Source organism: Triturus cristatus, chromosome 3_1 (assembly GCF_964204655.1).
Source record: "Triturus cristatus chromosome 3_1, aTriCri1.1, whole genome shotgun sequence".
NCBI classification, from domain to species: Eukaryota; Metazoa; Chordata; class Amphibia; order Caudata; family Salamandridae; genus Triturus; species Triturus cristatus.
Window position 1 is genome coordinate 963,897,405 of NC_140583.1, and position 7,654 is coordinate 963,905,058.

The window sequence follows — 7,654 nt, forward strand, 5'->3', positions numbered from 1 at the left end:
AGCTGGCCTTTAATGAGGAGACATTTGTTGGATAGTCGTTTGCGTTTTCAGCATTAAAATCAATGAGCTCTAGTGTCAGGAAATATTGCAAACTAAGTTGTAAAATAGCGTTATTTTTGCATGGGCCAATTGATAAAATGTTAACTCCAACGATCTGAAATCCTATTTATGAAGTATTAAATAAATGACCATCGCTTTTGAAAATGTTGCACCTCAATTTGTTAAGCAAGAAGGCATTACTTAAACCCCTGACCAAACATGACGTTTTGTAGTCTTGTGTTGAAGACAGTAAGACTTCTAAGCTCCGATGCAACTTTGCCCTCCTTCCAGCCACAGTGGACTTGTAATTTTCACTGTGGAGCACTATAGAACCTGTGGAGCCATTTACACCTTTGACCAGGCCACAAAGTGCTCCGATAAACAGGGGTTTCAGGGGCGGCTCTCTCGGAGAACATGGCTAAAAGGGTGTATAGTGTCTATATGGGAAGTGCTGGGTTTGGTACTTGAGGATCAGAGGTGGAAACAGTCTAGACATGCATGAGTGCCAACCATCTTCTTTAGCTTTGGTCAGCATCATATAGGGCTAGATTTATGAATCCATTTAGCAATTTTGAATGGGCCAAATCGCAATTTTGGCCTGTTAAAAATGCTAAATGGCCTTTTCATGTGTACAAAGGCCAAAATTCCCAGTAGAAATTGCAACCGCAAATAGGGAGTACCTATTTGCAATTCCTAAAGCACATGTCCATAGCAGTTCCTAAATGCAAATTAGGTATTTAGTAAATGCTATTACCATCGACTCAAAATCGAAGGTAACCATGTGCAAAATTAAATAATGCTTTTAAAAATGTTTTTTTAATGGGATATTAAGCCCCTAGTGGCCTATGTGCACTTACATGTGCACTAGGAAATTCAGGGTGCCTCCAGGGGAGCCTTAAGGCCAGAGGCACCCATGGGCTTGGATTTCCTAAATTGTGATTTCCTATTAACAAATCGCAATTTAGGAAATGCACCATTTCCTATTTGGCCCATAGGTGGGAAAGCGATATCATTTCCTATTTGCAATTTCCTAATAGCAATTCCTACTCTCTAGAATAGCTATTAGGAAATCACAAATTTTGCACAGATAATTTTGCATTTTCTAAATAGCGATTCACAGATGACTTTTTGAATGAAGGGTCAAGAGTGGGGCCAACCTCAATCACAGCAATCTAGCCTGCAGTAGGTAGGGAGCTTATGTGAAAGGAGGAGTGATCCGGTAATCTGGATGGATCAATTTTGATGTACACTGTTTCAAAGGTGATGCCTCTAGCTCCGACAGGCAGTTTGGAGTTTTGAGGACTGGTGAGATGTGATTTTGATATGTCAATAAAGGATTTGTCTGGTAGCTGTATCTTCAATTCTTTGTAGCCTACCATGCAGATAGAGGAATGCTCTGAGGTACAATCCAGTGGCAAAACCAGGGCAAGAAGTCACAACGGCAGTTGTCGCAACAAAAATCCGATAGGCACTATGGTAAGGCAATATATTCAACCCAGCCATTGCAAGAAGTAGAACATTTCCATGGGAACTTGATTTATTTGTACTAAAAGCAGAGTTTTGACTGCAATAATCACTTCCACATCTCTTACTGGTGTTGAGTGTATTGTAAGCTATGTGTTGTTGTAAAATGATGGAGGAATGATACATGGTCCACTTCATGCATGCAAGTATCTGCCATGTTTATCTGGAGATGGTTGGCATTTAGTGGTCAACCACTGGATGAACTTGAAAGATGGCACCAGAGTTGAGATCTGATTGGTTTTCAAGCTTTAGAGTGCTTTCTATATTTTATAATAAAAACATACTCACTCACCCATACAGTTACATACACAGTCACTCACTCACCCATACAACTACTCACACACCACTTATTTACTCATTCAGCCACTCACACACCCATTCTGTCCCCCACACAACTACTAACACTACCACTTACCCATACAGTTACTCACACACCCTCTCACTAACTCATACAGCTACTCACACAGATACTCACTGAGCCATACAGCCACTGACAGAAGCTCACACTCACCCATACAGCCACTTTTACACACACGCACTCACTTATGCAACCCGTCATGCACCCATTCACTCAGTCATACAGCCACTGGAAGTAGCAGTCATTCACTCATACAGCTACTCATAAACACGCACACCCATTCAGCCAATATCACACCCTCTCACTTACCCAGAGAGCCACTCACACACCCACTCACTCACCCATAGTCTAACTCATCCACCCTCTGTCATTCAGAGACCAACTGACACACCCATTCATTCATCCATACAGCTAGTTATACACCCACTCACTCACCCATACAGGCACAGTCACATGCACACACTCACTTATACGGCACTAATACACCCACTAACTCACCCTTACAGTTGCTTATCAGCAGCAGTCCATGCAGGTAAGAGTGGTGGGGCCGAAAGGGGGATTTCGACAGACGAGGAGGAGGACAAGGGAAAATTAATTATTCACTTAATTTTCCCTTGTGGTCATCTGTCGAATCCCCCCAAACCCCGCCCTACCACCCCACCACTCTTACCTTCACAGCCCGCTCCTGTCACTTGATACACCCATTCACTCACCTATGCAGTCACTCACAGTCACTCACTCACCTATACAGATATTTATACATGACGATTGATTTCTTTTTCTCCATGAAAAAATTCCATGAATTGAAGGACAGCACACCAGGAAACGGCACAAAAACTTTATTGTGCACTAGCTTATCAAGGACGACGCATTTCATTCATTTGTCGCCATACATGACATACATTGAATTAAAACTGTTTTATGACAGTAAAACCTTGGAGAATTCATTCGAACTCTAATTTAGCATGATTAGAAGACGATATATTGGCAGGATATGATGTAAATTGATATGTTCACTTTTCAGTCTTGAGTATGATAAGCTCATGATCAATGTTGTAAATCCACATTTATATGGCGCTGTAACAATGGTTACGTATACAAGCATTTTCGATTAACACTGTTCACGATACTGCTGCTCTTCATACATCGCCAAAATCAATGTCTTAATTGGATTCAAAATAATATGCATTTTTTTCTCTTTGCGGCAGTTTTAATTCAATGTATGTCATGTATGGCGACAAATGAATGAATTTAAGTTCGTTACAACTCACGATGTAATCGTCACAGAATGTGGCACGAAAGTATTTTGTTTATGTTTATGAACCATGTAAATGTATTTCTATGGCGCTTTGCGGTGCAGGAAGTTACTTGATAAAGGCAAACGCCAAAACGCGTCGTCCTTGATAAGCTAGTGCACAATAAAGATTTTGTGCCGTTTCCTGGTGTGCTGTCCTTCAATTCCTGGAATTTTTTCATGGAGAAAAATAAATCAATCGTTTTGTAGTGGCTGCTGCTGCCACAGACGGCATCAACGTCGCAGGCAAGGGGACTGCTCTGGCAGCAAATTGGCAAGTAGATATTTATACATCTACATAATCACCAATACAGCCACTTAGACACCCACTCACTCACCAATGCAACCTCAGAACAGAGCCACTCACTCATCCATTCAACCACTCACATAACCACAGAAGCACATACATACCCATTGATGCACCCATAGAAGCACTCACACATCCACTCACTCACTGATAAAGCCTCTCAACACAGCCACTTACTTATGCATAGAAGCACTCACACATTCATTTAATTATCCACACAACCAACCACTTACATACCCATTTACACATCCATACAAGGACTAGACATCCACTCACTCCCCTATGCAGCTATTCACATAGACACTCACTCTCCTATACAGGTACTCACACCCCAATTCACATAACCAAACACACACTCAAAACACCCACTCACTTACCCATACACCCACTTGCACATCCAGTCACTCACTCATATAGCCATTCACACACCCAGCCACTCACCCATACAAGCTCCTACACACCCTCTCTCTCACACATACAACCACTCACACATTCACCCACAGAAGCAGTCATGCATTCATTCACTCACTCACTGATACATCTTTTCACACAACCTCTCACTCACTCCTACACTCACACACTCATATTGCCATTTACACACTCACTATCTCACTCATACAGCTACTCATATAGCCACTTGTTTATTCCTAAACCACTCATACACTCACTTACTCATAGAATACAGTCACTTACTAATATAGGTATTCATTCACCAAGTTACTCACTGATAGAGCCAGTCACCCTCCTATAGAGACATTTACACACCCAATCAGTCACCCATGCAGCCACTAACACACTCAGTCACACACGTATACAACCACTCCTCTTTATATACACACAGATATAGAGTTTATGTTTATTTTAAAAATGAATGGCGGTTCTGAAAAAAAACATGTTTCTTTTTTTTTTTTTTTGTAAATGTGTTTCGTATTTTATTTGTATTTTTCTTCAGACAAAATAGCAACGGGGGAGAAAAAAAATCTAACCACAAACAGAAAAACTTTCCACATGCTGGAGTAAAGTAAGAAAAAAAATAAGCAAGTGTGTTTCCTTGCTGTCTCCATAATAACTTCAATAGACTGCTCACCAGCTGTGAGAGTAGTACTACTTTCTAGACAATATGTGCTAACACGCCTTCAATTGCAAAACATTTCTGCGCATCGTCTCTCCACTTCTGTTGGCACACTCTCTCTGGGAGTGGATGGTGTAGGCCTTAAGGTAGATGGTCCTCTCCATCTTTGTTTTTCTGTACGCTCTTCAGATCCATACTGTGGTATGTTTTAAGATGGTATAACATACTTGTTGTTCCGATTAAATACGTTTTCACCACTGCCCCTTGAAAAGGGCTTATCACAGAGACTGCATTTGATGAATTTTGCCACTGTCTTCGATTCTCCCGATGGAGTGGTAAAGAAATCCCACTCAATACTAAGGGGCTGATTACGATTCCCGACCGCATGGTAATATGCCAGTCAGATTCCTTTCCGACCACCTCATTACGATGGAGGCGGTCAGAAAGGAATCCAAATGGCCATTCCAACTGGCTTCTGATGAGCTCCGAGAGCCTGTCCTCTAGTCGGAACGCGGCCAGTAATCCCAAGGGCAGCTCTTTCCGCCCTAGGGATTACGATAAATGGTTTAGGCAGCCTTTCTGTGCCAGCCTATCCGACACAGAACGACTGTTAGAACTGGACACCTGGGGCCCCCATCAGGGCCTCCTCAGGTGCACAGCCTGTGGTTGAAGGCCTCTGGGGCACCTATGGCACCCCCGTGTTGATCCCTGCACCTCCTATTTTACAATGGGAGCAGGCCTTCTGAGCGGTTTACAGCAGCATGCATTCCGATCGGTTTACAGCCGGAATACATGCTCCCATTGTAAAGTATAAGAATGCACCGAACAATGTTCGGTCGCATCCTAATGAGTCGGTTGGAACCGCCAACCGGGTTTCGTGGGTCCCATGACCAAGACGATGTCGAACAGAGGAAACTCTGCTCAACATCGTAATCAGCCCCTTAGTTTTTTTTTCCGGTAGTCCTTCATCTTCAGAGATTTCATCATGCAGCTCTGCCTCCTGCTCCTCTGCTTGCTGTGGCACCTGGTCTTGCTCATTTCCACCTGTTGCCATTTGGTTTTGAGGAAATCACAAACAAAATGTCCAGAGGAAAGGGCTGCAATAGCAATACATCACACCTCCAAGAAGCAAGTAAAACCCACTGGAACCTTCCAGTGGGTTTTACTTGCTTCTTGGATGGTGACATTGGGAGAACATGGCGGCCGGCTGAAGCTCTGGTCGCGAGCTCCGCTAGACCGATGGCAATTACCTTCGTTTCTTGTTGATGGCTCACGTGTGCCGGCTTTCTTGTGCTTTCTAGGGCTCTCTGCGTGGCTTGGGGCTTGGGTGCCCAGGGATCGGCCTGTCCGGAGTGGTGGAGCCGGCGTCTCTGAACGGCGCCGACGGGGGAGAGAGAGCCGGAGCCGAAGGTGGAGTGAGGTGGAGCGCGGTTGCTGGGCAGTGTGCTGGTCTCGCACGGGGGATCGAATGGAGCAGTAGTCCTCGATCGGAGGGCTTGTCTCCTGGTTCTCTCGACTATTGGACAGCTGTGAGCTCGGGTTTCTTCCGCATTTGCTGATTTTTCCTTGGGTGCAGGCAAGTGGGGGTTCTGGGGAGTTTGCAGAGGGGGATTTTTTTTTTTTTTCTCTTCTTAAAGGGCTCATCTCCTTTTAGGGATTCTTAGAGACTCAATTCCTTGCAAACCCCCTACAAGTAGCCCGGATTTCTTAGGGGGCCCAGACATATGTGGTATTAACGTAGGGGCATCGAGGATAGCCCTTTGTTGATCGAGCCCTTAAGGGGGGCAATAGGAGGGGGTTCCTGTATGAATAATCAATTAATTAATAGGAGCTGCTGGTTTAAAGCGGCAAGATTTTACCATCAATCACAAGTTTTGGTGTCTAAGCAAATATTTAGAGGCCCCACTTGCAAATCGCATGAAGCTCCTGGACATCACTATATAAGAATTCCGAAGCATACCCAGAGTTCAGAATCCTTTAAGCCTTCGAACCATACAGATTCAATCCCTCATTTTACAGACTATACTCAGTGTTTACATCTCTCTGAAAACGAGTTAGAAGGGTCTGTCTGCATGAATTCATCAAGGAAGAAGGGTCGTAGTAATAAGAAGGGTCCTTTTCAACCTAACCCAGCACTAGTGTCATCACTGGACAAGAACAATACTTTAGACACTAATCCAAACATAGACCCTCTAGATGTTAAAGAGCCTGCAGCTCTTGATCCTACGGACCTACCCGAGGGCGATATTAGTTATAGGGACTCTGTTCTATTCCCAGCATCAAAGGGGGGGATTTCACCAGTTTTGGAAGAGAACCCCTCCCCTTCTTGTAAAAAAAAAAATGGAAGACGGCTGGGACTTAATACCCTTAAACCCAAAGCAACCTATTAAACAAACTAATAAAAACCAAAGGGCTCAAAACTTAGGATTCAAAGCAGCGGTAGTCTCTACAAGGGCCGCGAAAACAGCAATAAAGGAACAATTGAAGAAGGCCCCTCTTATTAAAACTACACCTTCATTGCGCTCTTTCTTCAAATTACAAGGCAACCCAAAATCAATATCAGAAACTTTGCCATCTAAGGAAATTTCCCCAGTTGTTCCATCTCCCCTTCTGTCCTCAATGGAGTCTCCTAACAAGTACCAAGCACTTATGTTAGATGAGGTCGAGACAGACGGTGATTGCCATACAACAACACAGGTAACTCAGTCCCCCCAGATAGAGAGCCATACACCCTCGCCAATCCCAGATCCTAGTACACCGTCACCAGTACTAGATAGAGAACATTCTACGACCCAGGGTATGGGGGGCGATATTGGAGGTTTAGTGGCAACACTTTTAAACGAGATGAAAATAGGTTTTGCTAAATCAGAAAAAAACCAGCAGAGAATTCAGGCTACTTGTGAAATATTAGAGGGCAAATTCAATGCATTATTGGAAAGGGTTGTGACTGTAGAGACGACACTGGAACAAATTAAAGAGGAAGTGAGACTTTGCCAGAGTAGCAACGAAAAAGCATCAGCTTCCGAAAAAGAACTACGTGATAAAATTGAAATCTTGTAA